The 21,638-nt window shown below is 35.3% G+C and overlaps 1 protein-coding gene across 2 annotated transcripts in view; it reads left to right on the plus strand.

Annotated features, from left to right (window-relative positions):
* The window catches only part of LOC114658728 (A disintegrin and metalloproteinase with thrombospondin motifs 20-like), a 403,005-nt gene that overhangs the window by 192,118 nt on the left and 189,249 nt on the right, over positions 1-21,638 (plus strand). The window lies entirely within an intron of this gene.

The raw sequence follows: 21,638 nt of genomic DNA on the forward strand, positions 1-21,638 counted from the left end.
CAGATAAAAGGTGTGTCTGGTTTAGCTGTAGATCAGTTACTGGTTGACATATAATTACAATATAATTACAAAGGGATCAGAAGTGACCACTGAATTAGTCACAGGTTGGGGTTAACAGGACCCTTTTGCCCATAAGACTATTATTACTGGAGTTTTGGAAAGCAGGTGTTGGCAAGAGTTCAGCTGGAGGGAGGAAGGACGATCAGTGGCAGTGAAATAGGTACATGAGGTAGTTTATAGGTATGTCTATGGCTTGCAGTAAGTGTGCTTAGAAACCAGTGTTATTATTAAAGGAAAAAATCTGTACAGGTAGGCATTTGAGTGATTGTCAGGTCCAGAATATTTATTTCCCTCATTTTATTTTTTTGTTTGCTCTTTATTGTTCTATCTTACTACTATTTTTGCAATAAAACATCCTCTTTTGTAATTTTGTCTTATCATTGGTCCTTATTTTAGATTCAGGGATGGCACATAGGAAGACACCAAAACACACTTAATAAACGTTTAGCAGGTGAGATTTGCAGATAATCAAAAGTATAAGCAGTATTTGCTTAGAGCCAGTTAATAATACAGTGGAACCTTGGGTCACGATCGTAATTCGTTCCCGAACTAATTTCCCCCATAGGATTGTAAGTAAATACAATTAAGATTTTTAAGCACAAAAATAGTTAATTATACCATAGAATACACAGTGTAATAGAGAAAACCTTGAACAGAGAAAACTAACATTGTAAATTCATGCTACAGCCTTACAAACCGCTCGCTGTAAACACTTTTTTTAATGAGTTTTAAGCACAGGGAAAAAAATGAAAATTTGAAAAATCCTTAATTTATATAAAAACTAACCATAAACAACCAAGAAAACTAACCTTGCATGAGTCGAGTTCTGGCATGAAGGAAGTGAGGAGGAAGAACTAGCCACTTGTAGAAGGATAGTTTTGCAGCAAATCGCCATGAATCTTCCTGAGTTTCTTGTATAACATCGCCTCGCTTATGCTATCCCCTGCAAGTTGCTTCTCGTTCAGCCCCACTAACAACAGTTTTTCCACCTCTTCAAGCACTTGAGGCCTCTGCTTGGTTAACACTGTAACTCCTTTTGCAACATCAGCTGCTTTAATGACCTCTTTCTGCTTTAGAATAGTCGAAATCGTAGATTTTGGCTTCTTGTACTCGGCGGCAAGATCAGTAACACGAACACCACACTCATACTTTTCAATAATTTCTTTCTTTAATTCAATTTCAGTTTTCTTCGAACCTTTCTTCTCACCAGCACTACCACTCTTCACTTGCTTAGAAGCCATGGTTAATTTCAGAATTAATGCAAAAGCACATGAAATAGAGCACAAAGAGTTCACAGCGAATGCACGCATGTCTGACTGAGAGCAATGTACAGGGAGAGACTGAACACATGCGGAAATTATCGCCGCATACGAACCAGAAGGGAAACTGGCTTGTTCGTTACCCGAGTGTGTGGTCGTGAACAGATGCAAAAGTTTGGCAAACTTTTTGGTCGTAACCCGATTTGTACGTGTTCCGAAATGTTCATGACCCGAGGTTCCACTGTACTTTTAAACAGAGGAGTCAGGTTTCAGGGGATCTTGCTTGTCGTGAAGGTTTATGTAGGCTAAGCAGTGTAGAGCTGTTCTGTTTCAGGCCTTTGAATATCAGTAGTGAGGTCATATTGATGGTCATGAAATAAAAAGTAAACAGCAAGCTGTGATGTTACTTGTTCATGCAGTTTGAATTGCCATTCTTCTAGCAGCAGCATTTCAAACCATCTGGAGTATGTCAGTGCAGTAAGAACACCAGGCAACTGAAGTAAGTCACTTTTGAGTAATGATGACATTTCTGAGCAAGATGGCGAAGGTCTGATTAAAAAATGTTTCTAATAAAAAAGAGGATGATGCCAATATCTCTGACATGAATGAGATTATGTGAAGTTTTGTGTCTGTACTTTATTACTGAACTTGGAAATGGGTTTGCACTCCCAGGTAATCTTTGCTGTTAGCAATCAGATACACTTATCTATTGTTCTAGTAGAATATATATTTCAGATATTATAGGCTGGATACAAAGAAATATCATAATATGTTTATGACGTGCAAGGTACCGGATTCCCTACCATAACACTTGAATATTTAATAAACGCTGAAGGGTATAAAACAATCTTTATAAAAATTTACACAACCTGTTCATGTGTGAGTGTTGCCAAATCACAAGAGAGGAAAAAAGTTGCAGTTTACATGATTAATACAGAAAAAAGCTGAGAAAGTAAACAGACTGAAAGCACACGTTATGGTTTGTTTATCAAAATGTATGTAATAAGAAACACATGGGCTGCAACAGCTGTGAATGTGCGCTCAAGGGAATCACTGAGTGCTCTTATTTTATGGGAGGCGCTTTAGCAAATTCAGTTTTCTAAATACCTTCAATGGCCAATTATTTGTCCTGAGTGGAGAATTCTGACCTAATGTTAAGTCTTCTAAATTGCTTTATCTTTGTTTATCCATCAGGTTTTGGTTCATTCAGAAGTTAAAACCTTTTTAAATGCATTTGTGTTGTGTGCTTTCTAAAGTACTGTATAAGCATAACAAAGCAATAAGTAGTCTAGAATGTAGCCACAGATTGCATAATTGATACACTTGTCATTCACTTTCCAGATCTGGCTTGTAAGCTTTGGTTAGCCTGACAAGAAGCCATTTAGAACCCAGAATAAAGGTGACTTGAAAGCCTAATTTCTATGTTATTAGACTGGAATCCAAATTAGGAGACCACCAGCTCAGTTGTCACCAAGACATGGTCTGTCTACCATCCAATGGCAGAGCACAAAGTTATTGAGAGACAGAATACAGAAAATATAAAATAAACATAAATGAGCAATTGTTGTGACAGAATGCTAGGAAAATATAATGCTGTGTTTGTTTGATTTTATAAGTAGAAAAGATGGCTGTATGCAAGTTGATTGCCACTGGGAAGACAAGGATAAATGTAGCATTGCAGTGTCGGGTATACATAAGGGGGGCAAGAAAGTGGTGGGAATTGGGAAGGAGGTCAGTGCTGGTCATTGTATCACTTTGTGCCTGTTATTCTGTCATAGTCAGTGGTCTGTTCAATCTAACCTCCTTGAATTTGTATTTTTGCATCATGTAGCATGTAGATGAGTGAGGTGGGATTTTGAGCATGAGTGACATATGCTCACTTGGCCATTTTAAAATATTTCAGAATTTTACAGCACTTTTCATCTCATTGCACAGATAGCTGCCTATTAGTGATTTCAATAAAAATAATAAAAAGAATTATTTGAAAGTTATTATGTATTTTTATATAAGGGTATACTTAAATAATTAGACATCCCCTCCAGCCACACTCTTTGTCTTGCATTAAGAGTGGTGCAATTGGGGAAATGTGAATCAGGATAAAATAATAAAAGATTTAGCAAAGTTTTAGGCAGAAGCAAGAAAAACGTCTTAACAGCAAATAAGGAAATGACAAGAAGGTCATAAAGAAAAACAAATGGAAAAGTAAAAGAGTGTCAAACACACAATCATTCAAAACCAAACAGACAAAATGGGAACCTGAGACATTTACACTGAGATTATGTAACAGTAATTATGAAGTTATTTAAATATTGAAATCATTTAAGACTGGACTTCATGTAATAGGAGGGATTGCTGTGACTAAGATGTGTGGTGAGAGGCAAGCTGCATAAGAAAACTATGGCCAGAAGTGCACAGTCTTAGCATAGTTTGCTGTAGACTTGACAAATGGCTTAAAAAAGTGAAAAATGCTCCAAAAACCTGTTGCAAAGCAGGCCCACAAAATTCACTCTTGCAGAGTAGTAAAGTAAATATTCTTCATCTTTCGAAATAGCTTAGTTACTGGAAGGAAATACAGAGCTGCTTCTGCTAAAGTAGTGTCTGGTTAGTAATGACCACAAGGAGCAAAGTCAAAAACAAACAATGAAAGCTTAATCTCAAACAACAATTTTCTCATATATGTTTGATTCCAGATCAGAATATCAAACAATAATGGCAACAGCTAGAAATGAAAAAAATCAGAGGAAATATTTTGTTCCTAATGTCAATATCCAGATGTAAAATTATTTTGAAAATACTCGACTGCAGATATAAATTAGGCATAGAATGAAAGAGATATAGTTGGAGTTACAGTGAATGTGTTCATTCATTAACCTTCTGTGCTAAGCTCCATACACCTGACATTGATTGCCTTTTCACCATCTGAATTAAATATAAAAAGTAGTCACTGTAATTGTTTAGTTTTTGATAATTTACAGTACAACAATATATTGAAAAGAAAAGGGTGGCACATTGCAATGTTTACTAGAGCTACTGCCACACAGCTCCATCTTTCTGTGTTGTGTAGGGGTTTTCCCCCATGTCATGTCATGTTTTTTTTTTTTTGTTAATTTTTGATTTAAAGTTCATCCTTTGTTGGTTTATGTATGAGTGTACTCTGTGATAGACTGGCTTGGGCTTGATTCTGTCTGGCACACAAAGCTCCCAGGATTGACTTTGGCCCCTTATGACCCTGAATTGGGTGATGTTGGTTTGAAAATATATGTTACCAGTAATGGCACACTGGACGATAACATGCAGTGAATACACTTGACTTGAGCATTCATAGTTTTCATACTCTTTCTCTGTACATTTAGCATTTGTTTGCTGAGAGGTTGATGTGCTTGCTGTTTCCTGAGCAGCTCTTCTTTTCTCCACCCTAGTGGCCCGCTTCTTCTCTTCTTTCGTTGGCATCTTTTCGCATTAAAATGGATTAAGTCAGTGTTTGTGTTGCAATTACTTAGTACGTTTTCTTTAATTTTTCACTTAAGCTGGCACTTAAGTCTTCAATCTGCCTCAAGAATGATTTAAGATATGAAGAGGTAGGAGAGGTGACGGCGAATGTGGTAGGGATGAGAACGGCGTTTGTACACATGCACCGCACGACCACCCTGCTGGCCACTGGCGAGAGTTGATTCTACAGTAAAATAAAATAAAAATAACAAGAGGAATAACCTTGGAGGTCAATCATCACCCCGTAAGTGGATAGTAGATATCACATAGTATATGTGTACCAAATTTCAGGCCAATAGCTCAAATGGTTTGCGGACAAACGAACAGCCACGGTAGCATATCCTCTTTAATAAAATCCCTGTGTGTGTCCAGGTGTCCGTGTGTGTGTGTCTTCTGGTAAAGTGTGCATGCGCGGGGCACGGTGCGATGCGCGATATTACTGTCAGAGAAAGTTACAGGCGTTTTACGGAAATACAAACCAGTATTACTGCGAGAGGAAATTAAAGGTACACAATACAGTGACTCATATTACAGCCACATATAAGCCAGTATTATTGTCAGAGGAGATTAAAGGCATATTACCGACCCGCACACCTGTATTACCACCAGAGAAAATTAAAGGTATATTACGGACGTACAAGCCAGCGGACGTACAAGACAGTACTACTGTCACAGAAAATTAAAGACACACAATACACGGCGGCAGCCCACGAAGAACGGTCAGCTCAGCAAGTAAACATTAACAAAAGAAAGGCTGAAAGAAAGAATATTTACGACTAACAAAAAGAATGAGGTCAGAGTCCCTTGCCATTTAATATAGACTGTTCCTACTAATATTTATGCACTACTGTTCTAGCGCCCATTATTGTAACGGGCTAAATGACTAGTTATATATAAAGATGTTCCTTAAAGTTACATTATGTTATGTCATGTTCCACTGTGTTATGTTATCCAATTTTTCTTTAAAGACCGCTAAGGTTTTCCAAATGTCTCACATCATTCATCAACTTGTGACATCACTTCATTAGAGGCCTACCGAATCAACAAACTAATTAAAGAGCAGGCTCAGTTATGGGATGCACTCTGGACCCCCTGGCAGCAGTAGCAAAGGACTGAATGCCATTATGAACAATGCTTTACATCCCCTCTCTGACACACTAACACTGAGGACATTCAGCCAATGAATTATTCAGCAGAAGTGTGTCAAGAAACACTACTGGGGCTTCTTTATACGAACAGCAATACAACTGTGTCTGGCAAGTCAAATATTTTCTTTCTTTTTCACTTTCTTCCTTTTTTACCATTCTGGCGTTTGTTCAGACCATAGTGTGTGAATATTTATTTATTTATTGATCTTCTATAAAAAGTCATATCTATCTATCTATCTATCTATCTATCTATCTATCTATCTATCTATCTATCTATCTATCTATCTATCTATCTATCTATCTATCTATCTATCTATCTATCTATCTATCTATCTATCTATCTATCTATCCATCTATCTATCTAACATGCTGCCTCTCATGCTGGTATGACCATTAGCACTGCTATTTTATTACCCAACAGTCATTAGTTCAAATCACAGCCCAGGCACAGTCTGAGTGAAGTTTACACAGTATCCCTATATTTGTGTGTATTTTCCCTGGTAATACAGCTTCTACACACATCCCATAGATATGTAGGTTAAGCTGAATGGTGACTGTAAGGTGGCCTTGTATGAGTAAATGTAGTTGTGTAGGTGACTGTGTCTAGCATTGAACTTGTTTTTTATACCAGCTTAATTGTTGTGTTGTATTAAAGTTCTTTCCGGAATAGGCGACAGACCTTATAACTGGTACTGGAATAAGTAAGCTTGTATGCACAATGTGTTGTGCTTACAGTTCTAAACATTCTGAATCATAATTCTATGTATCTTCATTTTAATTATTGAACTCGGGGTTTTTAAAGGGTCATTAGTTTTCAATAGGTTTTGACTATTTTGCTAATAATTGGTTGCAGCTGTTGCACATTTCAATAGTGTTAAAAGGTTAAAGTAATGGGAACTAATCAGCAATCTGGCCAATGAGGTAATAGAAATCTGAGCATCATCCTGCATTTGGCACACTGACTATTTGTAATGAAGCTGTTACAGTGACTTCATGTTTTTGAAACTAACCCATATACTTGATGTTTGAACTTGGCGTGAAACCTATTAATTTTTCTGCTTCAGCACATATTCATAGCAATGAACAACTGGTCAGCAAAAGTAAAATGTAAATATCAGTTAAAGAAAAATAATTTGCTTACCTTTTGCTAATTATTAAGAGTCCTGCAGTTTTTTTTTAAGTTGTCAATTGAAACTCTTGCCCTGCTCTATTTCTTTGCCTTTCAGATACACCTATAATTGGGTTGTAATATTAGCTGGTATAGTATTACTAAAAGGGAGCTCATGAATAAAATTATTTCATACTTGTTTACTTAGTAATTTAATGTTATATCAAATATGTTACATTAAATGGCCATACAGTATATAACAATACACAAAGATATATGCATTAAATTTAATTCACACAATGTTTTCCTGCATTTCAGCTTATTTCAATCAAAGAACAAAATAAACTAATAACATTACATATTTTTATTTTGTCCCTTATTCAGACTTCATTTAACATTCAATTCTGATCTTTAGTTAATCTGTTACTTCTATATGAGAATATTGCTTATTCATTTTAAATCATCAGTAATAAATCTAAATGCTGTATCAAAATCTTCAGTGAATTAACTGTGAACTATTATTTTCTTAACAATTTCACTATGCACTTAAATAGCGACATTGTGTATTTAGGGGGCTGACTTTGTGTGTTTTTTTTTTCATTTGCGGCTCATGCAAACTGTACAGATCAGATAAGCAGACTTTACAAACGTTTTAATCTAATAATTACCAAAACCTCTTGAAAGATACTTAACAGCAATATTACCAAGACCAAAATAAGCACGCTTACTGAACTTTTTAACTGTTTTCTGTATTTTTTTATACCCAAAATGGAGATAAATAAAATATGGTTACAGTTCTTGTTTCCATCAATAACTTTATACTCAAAGAGAGTCCTTGCAGAAATTAACAGTCAACCTCGTGTCAAAGACTGAATGTAAGCATTAACCAATAACAACCCTCAATGTAAAGAAAAGATTACCTTGTACACAGACTCAAAACCTTTTTAATTAAACAGTTTTAACATTTGTTATTTAAGTATAAATTGATACTTGAACTCTTTCATTAATTATTTAAACAGTAAAATGGATTATAATTAAATTACATTAATTTAAACTCTGCCACACTGGCAATGTTTGTATGTGCTTTATCTCTTTTTATTTTGTTTGTGTCAGCTGTAACAGTTAATCTCTTTAGCCTTGCTAAATAAAGGTGTGCAAAGTGTTTGTTTTTTTCAATCTATCATGATCAAATATGAACCTGCAGATCAGTTAACTATATGAATATAAACTTGGTTATTGCCTAAAAAAAGAAAGACTTGGCAGTAGTTAAAAAGCTTTCTGGACTACTTGCAGTATGTCAGCTTGTGTCAGTACTTGGCCTTCAGTATTCTGTTGTTGCAGATTGGGGGAACCATATAGAAAAAGTGTTGTCATTTCTACACAGTGTGACCGAAATGTACACAAATACCCTTTAAGTCGGTAATACTCACTTTACTCACATCTGAAGTGATTTGGTTTGTAATTTTCAACTTTGGAGCAGAGGGGTAAATCAAAGAAATATATGTTTTTGTCCCAAACATTATGGAGGACACTGTATGTGTTGTTGCTATATACTCCTTAATTTTTTCATCTGTTGTTAATTAAAAGATTTAATTGCCTTAGTCTCTTAGACACAACATAACGTTTTCTTCCAGAGATACAGTTGATTGCTCTTTGCACAACCTATAATGATGCTCTGCTTTTTTGTAGTGAGGTGACTAGAATTGCACACTGTACTCAAAATGTGATCTTGCTATCTTGTTATAGAATTTGAGAATAATCTGCATTCAACAGGTTTCACTAGCCTTTCAAGTTTAATTAGCCATTTTAAAGTGAGAATGAGTGTGTAGCTGTGTATACAATAATGTTCCTGATTTGTACCTAGCATTGGTTGAGTTAAAACACATACAGATAAATAGATAAAATGACATAGTGTTATTGTTATACTGTAAACGACTACCATATGTTGAACTGTGACTGGCAAGTCAGGAAATACTAAAGGCTGATGATGTATTGGAGGCTGTACATTTTATTAAATTGTCCTCTTAATGAGCATATTTGCTTGTTCCTTTAGACTTTGTGTCTCTTTTTGTACACATTATTATTTCTTTGAGACATAAAACTAAAAGCCTTTTTCTCTGTTTCTTTATACCTGTTTTCAAGGGCTCTGAAACCTTCGAAGTATTTAGGGACTAGAGTTAGGGTAGCATTTTATCATGATTAGAGTAGGTTGCTATGATTTCTTAAAATGAAAACAAATGCAAGAATTGACTTAGTTACAATTTCTTGCCTGCTGAGATAGATAAGTTAACTGAAGGTCATTGTTTGAAGTTTGGATTTCCCAAATTTATTTTTAAGCATTGTTAGCACATTGTCTCAAAAAGTGAATGAAATAGACTTGAACCAAATTACATACATTTTCTCTTTAATTAAAAATGTACTGTAGATGGCATCCAGAATAAAACTGCTAGTGTTGATCATTTCACATATCTGAAACAATGTCACGACTTCACTTATCACTTTTTCATATCAGTGTAACTTCCTCCAGCATTTTAAATGCTTATTTTGGTACCTTTGAAGGAAAATGTTGATAACAATATATACAGTTAGGTCCATAGATATTTGGAGAGAGACAACATTTTTCTAATTTTGGTTCTGTACATTACCACAATGAATTTTAAATTAAACAACTCAGATGCAGTTGAAGTGCAGACTTTCAGCTTTAATTCAGTGGGGTGAACAAAACGATTGCATAAAAATGTGAGGCAACTAAAGCATTTTTGTAACACAATCCCTTCATTTCAGGGGCTCAAAAGTAATTGGACAAATTAAATAACTGGAAATAAAATGTATATATATATATATACTAGGCGGTTCCCCCCTGCTCGCTTTGCTCGCCAACCCCCCCTAGCCTGCGCTATACGCCAGCCACTTTGCATCCCTGCCGCTCGCGGTGTGAAGAGGGGGGCTGAACACGCGGTCGCTCTTCTAAACCCCCTCTTAAACGGTGATACAATGGGAAACAAATACAGTTTTTTTTTTTACCTCCTCTTTGCTGGCTTGCTGCTGCTGCCATGCTGCATGATCTGCATCTCGCACGGTGCTTTGAACATTTAAAAGCCTGTACAGCAGCTGTTCTACTCTTTGTCTTTTATTTCCGGCCCCAGGCGTGGTTAAATCTTTTGGCACAAAGTCTTGTCTCGCGGGACATGAGTTCTTGATATTTTTTAGTTTATAATTTAAAAACGGGAATAATAATCTGAAAATCTAACAACATCACATTAAAGTTCAATACATTCTGAAAAGAATGATATCAAACACATATAACATATATATGTAGGTTTTAAAATAAGCCTGATTTAAAGCGTGACAAAAAACTTGACATAAAATTGTTGCACAAAATAGTTGCACTTGTAGGTTTAGGATTATATATACAGTATATATGGAAGAGAAGGTCTGTGATATGGTTTGCATATTTGCAGTTGGAGATCCACAAAGGGAGAAAAATGAATCACGTATCATAAAGTAGTTTTTATTCCTGAGCTTTCAACCCCTGTAAGTCTAAGCATTATCCTCTGATGAAGACCCCTGGCAGTATATATTATTATTATTATTACAATATATATTGTTGACATAACTTATTCTTTTATTCTGTTACTGCACCTGCCCACTATTTATAATCTCACATTGAATTAGCAGTTGGAATTTACCCACCATCTTTTACTTTAGTCCTCAACGGCCTAGTCTCATATTTAAAAATGAGCATTTCTACTTTATACAAGCTGTAATGAGATAATTCCTGTTTTTTTCCCCAAATCCTTCTCTGTGTCCTAGCATTTGTATTAAAATAGAGGTTTCTGTATGGCTTATACAGTATTTCTGAAACTTCTGATTTGGCTAAAAATCAGAGAGCAGTCACAGTGAGACATTATAAAAGTCCATTGCTCGAAATATAAAGGAGCTCCAGTAGTGTGTGATGGTGTCGGTTGGCTTCTTGCTCCCTTTTCATTTTTGGGAGCCTCTTGAACATAACACCATCAATAGTCATGACCGGGATGAACTGAACTGATAAGGACAAACATACCAAGCAAGGGGATAGTGAAAAGTACAAGAGCTCTTTTATTAAACAAAAATAAAATCACAAAACAAGTTGTCCAAAAAGGAAAGTGCTCCAAAATGTCAATAAATAATCCATAAAATAAAGTCCATGGTGGAGGTTAAAATATTCCAATAAGTAAATCCATTAAAACATTGAGGTTAAAAGTCAAAGACAGACTATAAAATCAGTGAGCCCCAATGCTTCCCTTTAAAAACTGCCATCTCCTCCACTTATCTCGTTTGGACCTTGCAGTGTAAGGAGACGCGCACCGACAGGTGCAGTCAACTTTCTTCACTGGGCTCCATTCCATGCCTCCCTTCCTTCAGTGTCTGCAAGGCAAACTGACGAGCCCCACACGTCTCTCCTGCTGCTCTCCTTTGGCCCTTGTGGGTAGATGCGTGACTCAGACTGCTCCTACTCCCCAAGAAAATGCTCAGTAAGAATGCCCCTATTACCATCTCTGGTTTCCATGGTCCTGAGGCTCACTGCTGACCACCTGCCTCACTCGATAAGTTTGGGCGCTGTCTCTCCATCTCTGTCTCTCTGTCTTCCATTTCCCTTTCAACCTCCTTCTTCTCTCAGTCATTGACCAGTCTGTTTTCCTCCGTTCTACCTTTTTTTCTCCCTTTTCCTTCCTGCATTGCGCTTCGTTTTTTAAAGTGGGGACATGGCACATTTGTGGCAATCAGCAGCTCCCGGCACCAATTAAGGGTCGCGGGTGATCTTGCACCAGTGCACAAACTGCAAGGCCGTCCACTCCTGAGTCACCAAGACATCAGCAATGACAGTAAGACCAAATGCACCAAATAGCATGTGGTGTAAATACCTTTACAGGTCTTGCCTCTATTGGATTCTAAACAGAATACTAAAATATGCATAGTGGTGAAAAACAGCTTTAAATAATCAAATTAAAGAAGCACAAAAAAGGAACATTGTTCTCAAGAATACAAAAGACATTGATGTGCATAATACAAAGACAGATAGTGAGAAAGGTATTTAAAATTTTTAAGAAAGTTCTGGAAAGAGAGCCTGGCAGTTATAAAAGGCAGTTATAAAACACGACAAATGCTCATAGTCTTACCACTGCATGGGACTACTTGAAGAAAACTGGCCACTGAAACCATTTGACTGTGCCCAAAGTGTTATGTGAGATGCTAAGAATTTATTCATATCATTTGTGCTTCTTTTAATTTTGTAACAATGAATGCTATCTTATTTGTTTTTTGTATTCATACTCATTGAAATGATTGCATCATCATTTTGTATATTTGTTTATTCATGCACACTGTTATTTTATGTACAAATGCTAGGCATATAATACATGAGCCATGTGACCCAAGACATCATGGTGATAATAAAATATAAGTTTGATAAGTAAGCATCTGAACTTGTTATTGTTACAAATTGAGTGTAATTCCTGTTAATGCTATAATTTATAATGTTGTTAAATTCTTGTTTTGTTAGTACTGTTACGTGTAGTTGTTTTAAAAAGTGCAGTTTTTTGTCTCATTCATGGAGCTGCAGCCATATTCTTTTTAACATTGGGTAGTTACTAAGCACATTACCCAATAGTGCATCTTGTATGATGTCATTGCAGCAACATTTTCTTTAAGGTAGCGGGGATGTGTGTTGCGCCATATCCAAGCTTTTGGATTAAAAAAATGATCCTTTTCAGCCTTTTTGGCCAGCAATTTCTGTGTGGTCTTTTCATTTTTGATAGGTGGTTATTGTGAATTTCTTTTTTGTTTTTTTACCTTGCCTATACTCTTAAATTTTCTTTTGGTTTTACCTGCTAAATTTGTTCTTCCCCAGTGGTGTAAATTGCATTTGTCAGTATCGACAGGACTTTTCTTTATTCTAGGACACAATGGTTATTAATTTGGGAAGACTCATTAAAGTTTTGTGCTCAAACAAAATTAAAACTTATTTAGGAAGTACTTCTGGTTTTGAATTCTTGCCTGGTAAAAACTTTGGTTTTAATAGTGATTGCTGAACTCCTGTATAACAGTCTCTTACTTCATCTGTAATTCCTCTTTGCTCAGCTACTAAAAAGACTTCATTCATTTCTCCATTTGTAAAATTAATTTTCATTACAACCCTGTTGTAATTGTGTGCATATCTATGACACTGCTCACTAAACAGATTTAATTAAAAACTGCACAAATTACATTCAGCTGACTGATAACACTTCACTCACCACTGCTTTAAGTCCAGGCATCTCCTCCTTTTAATTAGATTCATTTCTCTGGTTTACATTTTTGGTGCTATAGATCATGCCTTTCCAGTGCTAGTTTATGGTGTTCAGACATGGCTTAAAATACACTAGAATACTGGTTAGGTCTTTTATTTAGTAATAATAATTTTTATTTATGTTTGCTCCAAGGCATTTTTAATTAGGCAGTATTATTAAAAAAACCTCTAGATTATCTTGTCTTCTCCCTTAACTTCACTTCTCCTCCTCCTCTTACATGGTGCTTGCAGTTTGACGCACCTTCTACCTGTAAGTGCTTTTTAGTAAAAAAAATAAAAATCCTTCATTTTTGACATTTTTACTTCTAAAATTGTTTAACTCACTTGTTCTCGACTTTGTATTTGCATTTGATACTTGCTGTTAGCTACATGCTGTTTTTCAAAACAATTTACGACTACCCCAGTTTGTTCTTGATTAGACTTGTTTGCCTTTTCATTTCTTAAATGACTTTTGGTTCTATTCTATTTCTATAGCTCAGTCACATGTTGAAATCTACCTTAAACCTTACTTTTGAGCTGCTTAAAATTTGTGCAGTGCCACAGTGGTCTTTTTCCTATGGGTGGCCTCACAGTCTTATGAGTACTGACCCAGGGGGTCATCTATAAAAGTAAACTTTGCCCTGAGGCACTTTTAGGATGGCTGAGACGTGACATTTGTGCTTTAATAGATTTCCAATCTTGCTTAGTTCTCCATCACACCTCCTCCTACAACTGCTGTTTATAGGACCAGTGAGCTGTGAATGCCTACTGGGTATGCACACATTTAAAGCTGCCCTCCCACCCCTTATAAAACCTTTTAACCTTTTGCTGTCTACCTGTTCAATACTTGTTTCTGTTAATTTACTCCCATTTGTAAAATGTGTCTCAACAGAGCCCCCCATTTACTAATATGTGTAAGAATGATCTCTCATATCTCTGTGCTAGAGAATAGTACTGTATGACAAAGTATTCCTCATTGATCTTCAAAACAGTAATTATCAGTACACCATGTTTCATCTCATACATTAACTGTATTTTACTCTTTCATAAATGGAGTAAAATAGTAATAGCACCGTACCCACTGTGTGACTTCTTTTAGTTCTTTTTGCATGATGGGTATCAATTGCTGTCCTCAGTTTGACTTACTTGTTAAACATGTAGTAAACCAAATTGAATTTTCTTTGTATCTATCCTCTTTTTCCTCAGTTACAGTATATTTTCAGTTACATAGTGCAGTGTGGGTGCACTGTGTTTATATTATAGGATTTTCTACAGGTACAATTGTGTTATTTGGTTTCTATAAGTAAAATGTTACAGGTGATTAAATTTCCTGCCACATGCCACAGACTGGTAACTTATTGTAACTGGCAATTCTAAATTGGCTGGGAGTGAATTAATACTGGTGGTTTATAAGTGTACACTGTGATGAGGTGATTTCTAACCCAGAAGTGGATCCAGCTTCTTGACTGATACTGTTAAGTACAGGTTTTGGACCCTCACCATAATCCTTCAAAGAACAACCTGAACATGAATCAATGAAGGAATGAATGAATGATAACTTGATGTCTTTCACTTCATACCTGAGAGTAATATTCACCAACTATAATATATGGGAACAAATTTTAGATAAATAATAAACACATACATACATACATACATACATACATACATACATACATACATACATACATACACACTGTACATAATTGGCACACAAGCAGAGTAAATAGTCATAAAAATAAAAAATAAAGGGGAATGTTGTGTACCAAGATAAATCTTTATTTTTCCACAATGTATTTCAATGTACCATTTCATACCGTGACCCTGCTTAGGATTAAGACGGTTTAGAAAATGGTGCAGTATGGTATGATATTTTGGTATATAGTGCTTAAGATAGACAGAACCAAGGACCAATTTATTCCAGAAAACGTAATGTTGTATTACTTAATTTTAATACTAGAAACATCATAGTTGACACAAATCTGAAAAATGTTGGTGCTAAACTTTTGATAACACTCTGCTGAGCAGTATATTTCTAAAGCTGGCTCGGTGTTTCAGCATAGATGGGTGAAAATGTATAGCTTTGAAAACAATGACTCTAATCATGCTCTGATGGGTTTGTGCTTACTATGTGACTTTTCCCTAATTGGATTCTGCTCATTACATCTCATTCCCTGATTGGTCACCCTTCACAGAAAACCACATTCCAACGTAGTGAACAAAGAGAAGTTGCCTTCCACTGTGCACATAAAAGCACAGTTGTTTTGTTATATCGCGTCTTTATTTGAAAACCAACAGTGTCAGATCAGAGGGAGCCTGAATTTGACTGAGAGAATAAAACTGAATTAAAATAAATGCTAACTTTTACAAGTACCATACTTTTACACATGCTGTTAAGACTCTAACTTATATGCAATGTTTTTGCTTCGGTTTTATTCTTAAATGACATGTATGTTTTTATTTTGTAATAGTAACAATAATAGCATCCCACCACTCAAAGTGCTAAATGCAGGGAAGATCCAGGTTTGAACCGGAAACATCTCAATTACAAAGCAGCAGATCTTACCCCTGCACCAGCAAAGCAGATAGTTATGAAACTGCTGAGTTTTCACTGTGAAATACGCAAACACACACATGTATGCAAACTTCTTCATATCGATTGATATTTGGCTTTCAGTTGACAACAACATGTAAATTGAACAATTTTTTTTTTCTTAGATTTTATTCTTAAATAAAAATACACTTGTTTTATTATACCTATTGTGAAAGTGTTTATTTGGTATTTGAATTTCAGTCTTCACACATTATACACTTCACGTCAGCATTTTTTTGTTATTACTATAACATATGAAAAAAATTTCTGTTTTAGTTATGCGTTCAACATTTCCTGCCTCGCATTTCCTGTCATCTTCCATTTACACAGATTGTTGTAGACACACAATAACGATAACAATATCTTACTTTCCTGTACAATTCCAGACACCTCACTCCCAAAAAAACAGACTTCAGCCGTGAGAATTTTGTGTCTGACTTCACCTGCCTCGTTGCGGCATGGGATAGCAGGCTGACTGCTTGTAGCCGATTGACACATTTGAAAATAAAGGCAATATCGGTGCGAAGTTAACGCAGTGATGAGGAGGTACGAGTAGACAGGTGGATCTGGAATTCCGAATATTTTCGCAGTCTTCAGGGACTCTAATGATAAGCTGCAATATGGTGTTTATGAAATATACTGTATATATGTATATTATATATAAATTCATTCTGCTCTCACTGTTGTTGTTTTAATGACTCCATATTACAAAAATATTTAATAATTAAAACCGTGAAATATTTGTTTTTGATAAAGTAAATAAGTAAAAATGAAAAACAGTCAAAACAATTAACTAATTCCCCAAATACTCTTGTACATTACAGCATGTGTACATTTTCTATTCTGATAACTAGAAATGACATGCCAATCTCATTTATTGAAAGTATCGTATCTGCGTTTTGGAAAACCCTGACAATAGCAAGGAAAAAATTTACAGTGCTGTTGGATTTTTGATTTCAGTTTTCTTCTTTATTGATTCCTTCTCTACAGTCTATATCAATGCATTGTTTAACTCCATTTGACTTGTATAGTAAAATTGATTTGTAAATTGCTTTCAGATAGTTGTTACTTTAAACTTTTTTTTTCAACTTTTTAGAATAAAGCCTCATTGATTACCATGGATGCTTAGCTGATCGTTACTAGCACTATGTCTTTACAAACTATCATTGAAATGTAAGAATTTGTGCGTAATAAAATGTACATATACAAAGACCATTTGGTCCTTGAATGTTGTCCTTCACATTTTCGTTTTGTCATCAATACAGTTTTAAAGCATCCACTATGAAGGACATCTACTTTTCATTATGGGTCTGGGATTAAACTAATTGTAATGATTTTAGTTTATTTTCTAAGCCCAGAAAAACAGGGGATTGTATGTGGTGATGAAAGCCACTTAAAGTGTATGAGTCATTTGTGGAGTGCTGGAAACTTGCCTTTGACTGCACACAATGCTTTAAGTGAGCACTTTTGAGCAATCAGCACACAACAGTGAAGTGAAATAAAAACAAACTAACTTGCTTGCCAAAAGGGAGTTGCCAGCCTAAGTGTAGTCATCGAAAATTATTCTTTTTAAAGAATTTGCAAATGTTAAGTCAGTATGTGAGTAACACACATCTGTTTTGAACTCTCATAAAATGTCTGATTTTGAAACTGGGTAAATTGCTTTTTAAGAGCTGAAGAGTAGTACATTATAATTGACAGAGATGACAAAAAGCAGTTGAGTTTAACCATTTAACAGACCTCAATGTGAACATGCCATTTTAGTTATTTATACAACGTTCTAGTCTGATGCTGTCAGTGTCTGGAATGTTATTGTTTTTCTCCATTTCATGAACCCTTCTATGAAAGTATCTATGATAAAAAGAAAATAGGGAAAATTGAGTGTAATTTAAATGCATTCAGTTCCAGATGAATACTGTAATTTATTTAGTTCCAGCTTATACAGAAATCTAAAATAATACTGAAATACAAAAAAATGCAGGGTGACCAGACTTCTCAGTATCGCTTTAAAAAAACTTCATATAATAAGTTATTAAAAAACAATGTATAATTATTAAAGCATTACTGCTTCATGTTCATTCACATAGTTATGCCATTAAAATATAATCAATCCATCTTCATTTGTCCAGTGTTTTAGATGTTGGTAATTTCTTACTGTAGTAACTTTGATAGTAGTTGCACTGTCTGCAAAGGCACCTTAATTGACATTTGTGCATTGGTGCATTATGGTTAATTCCCGCTCACATCATTTCTATCCATAATAGACTTGACCAAGACTAAACAGGTGTCTTGTAAATGAACCTGCTTACTATCTCAGTGCACGTGCTAGCCAGATATACTGCCTTAGCTACTTATGCATCCTGCAAATGTTTGACTCAAATGGAAACTACAGCCTTTAGATAGAAAACAAACAGCCCAGTATCTCCAGTTTAGAATTCACTTTTTCTTGTTTTTTGTAAAGTAGACTGCAGCTGTCAGTGACTTTGTCAGTAAAACTTCTGACTAGTTTTGACATAAAATGTTGAAGTTTGCATTCCATCTGCCTCTGATTTTGTGTTGCCATTGTTAAATTGATATGTATAACACTTTATCTTCTGGCCTGTAGTAACATAGCCTATATAATTTGTGTGGGTGAATGGGCCTGTTTCTAGTTCTGAATATGCAAGCCATGTTGACATAGCAGAAAGTTGTGGTGCATAATAATGGTGACATTATAGCAGACAATATGAAAAAGTCAGTTTGAAATGACAGTGTAATTACACCTATGTATCGTTACAAGATGCCAAACTAAGCACCACATACCCTTGCACCAAACTACACAAAACCCACCACCATCTCATATTGGTTCAAAGAAAATCTATTTTTTTTTGTTTTATAAATGTAAATAATTTTGCAGACAACACCAAATTAGGTATATTAAAAATACCATTAAGAGAGCAAAATACATTTGAAAGGACCTGGGCAGAATTTAGATGTGTAGTAAATAAAGGATAGTTTAAATAAATGTGAGGTCTTACAAATAAGCAGGAAAAATATTCAATATTGTAGCGTATCGTGAGGTCATGAGCTGTAAGGTACAGTTTATGAAAAAGACATAAGTTAAAGTAGACAATGATCTCAGGCCGGCAGTATACAGTAGCAGTTAAAATGGCAAATGCAATTTTAACTTATATAGTTACCTGTATTGTTCACAGTGCAGGGTATTTGTTAAACATGTAATACACTTATTAGGTCATATCTGAATACATGTGCAATTTTGTTCTCCATAATGCAAAAAAAGAAAAGGCAAATCTAAAGAAAAATTAAAGACAAGCTACTATTCTTAATACAGTTCTTCAGCACATTGGCTTAGAAAAAGACGAGAAGATTTTCATCTTTTCAGTCTAATAAAAAAGACCCAGAGTCCACAATTTTAATCCAATTGTAGCCATTGTCTTTGTGAATTTTGTATGTTCTCCCAGTGTTCGCATGGATTTTTTTCTAAGTACTTCAGTTTTCCTCTCACTGGCCAAAGTGTGTTTCTTAGGTTAATTGGAATGTCTAAGTGTATCTATTTCTGAGTTTGGGTGTGTGCATGAATGTACTCTGCAATGGAATGATGCCCCATCAAGAGTTGGTTTGTGCCACAATATTCAATCAGAGATAGGTACGTGGGTGCCAAAGAGTATTTCTCAACGACTGGGTTGCAGTACATTGGGTGCATGAGTGGGTTGCCTAAGCAATTGACAGTGCTGTGTGATATTTATCCCCATTTGTATCTGTAGATATTTCATGAATGGGTATCCTCCCGACACCCAGGGCCCCCTGCTCTTTCATTCATGCTTGATTCACCATGTGGGACACACTCTCCTTCCATTTGCGCTCATTTCATCAAGGTGGACAACTTGTGGGTAAAACTTTGTCATGAGACAGTAAGGTAGTAAGCATTGAGAAACACTAGGTTAGAAGACAGATGGATGGGTGGATGCATGGATGGATGGATGATTAGAAGGTTTTAAATGATGTGAGTAAATAGAGTCAATGCTATCTGTTTCTTTAAAATACATTTTAATAGAACATGGAGCAGAGAAGAAAGTTGGGTGTTCGACTTAATTGCATAAAAATTTTAGGAAAGATTATTTTCAAACAGAGCTCTCTGGATTCATGGAACAAGTGACCCAGTAGTGTGGTTGGAAAAGTAACTTCATCAAGCCATATGGTGACTACAAAGTGACATGCAGTGGTGGGCTAAGTAGGCTATTTATGTCTAAACTGTTCTTATGTTGAATCTTTGGGATGAGATACCAGTGCTTAGTGGTAGCTGATGCAGACATGGAATGAAAGGTCAAACTTCACAAAGTGTGCTGCTGAAACAAGATTTATGGTTATCTTGAGATTTGTCCTATAATATACAATGAGACATGTGATTGTTCTGATGCTGCCATATAGGCATGAGTCCAATCAAAGTTACCCTCCAATATGGCACCCTGTCAGAAATGCCAGTGTGAAAAATCACCTGGAATCTATTTTAAATGTCTGCTTAAAATAATTGAATGATGTCTGCAAGTCTCAAATTGCCTATAGTGAGTGTTTTAAATACTTAAATAAAAATTCAAACCCAGAAATAATTTATTTCAGTTAAAGTATCCTTTATAATCCTTTGGACATAGTAGTTCCTTACCATTATACCAGAAAATACATTGTTTACAACTGTAGGAATCCATGATAATGCATCACTGAAAACCAAAGGGATAAAATAATGTTGACATATACCCTTCTAACCATTCATATTAACCCACATATCCATCTATTTACAGTCTGGCTTTATTCATTTCAGCTGATGTGGAAATCTGATGCCTGTTAGATCTTTTTTAGACACATTTTGTTACACTCTAGTTATTTAAATTTTAAAAATATACATTTTAATTTGATTAAAAACCAAGAAAAATAAACCTAAAGCTAAAACTTTCTGAAATAATGGCTATTTACTTATTTGAAAGTCTGTTTTGTAGAAAATGTCTTTAACAATGTACAATACATGGAAAAAATAATTTTACATTAGTTATTCAGAGCAAAACAATTGCAAACTCCAACTTCTTCACATGTGAACCAAATTCACACACAGTGGTGTAGTTAGTAATCCGTAGATGAAAGGTTGACAGTCATACTGGAAGTCTGGCCTGATTCTCAAAGGCAAGAATAGATTTGAAACCTCAAAATGAGGGGGAATTGCTTTGAATTACAGACAAAGAATTCATTGCCCTGGTAGCAGGTATGGCCCCTGACTCTTTAAGAGTTTCCTGCTGTTCTCTGTTTGTATTAAACATGTCAGAAATATGAAAAGGCAGCTAAACACATTATGAACACAATCATTTTTGTTTTTCAAGATCTGATAATATAATAAAGCAGGGTATCCAGTGAATTTCGCAGTCAGCATCCAGATGTAAGAAAATCTGTAAGTCATGAGGTAAAAAGAAAGCTGTACTGGCATAAGAAGATATATAATTTTAGAGTGAATTTTGCTGATACTTCTTATATACTTTACATGGAAGTCTAAACGTTTAATTTGCACAAAAGAAATGTTAAGTTGTAGCTGACAGCTTGTTCTGTGATATTTTATTATTAGAAAGTATGTCGCTGTTGAGGCATATTTCAGTGTTTTAATTATTATTACGTATACAGTACATGAGGATGT

This window comes from Erpetoichthys calabaricus, chromosome 1, assembly GCF_900747795.2.
Source record: "Erpetoichthys calabaricus chromosome 1, fErpCal1.3, whole genome shotgun sequence".
Lineage (NCBI taxonomy): Eukaryota > Metazoa > Chordata > Cladistia > Polypteriformes > Polypteridae > Erpetoichthys > Erpetoichthys calabaricus.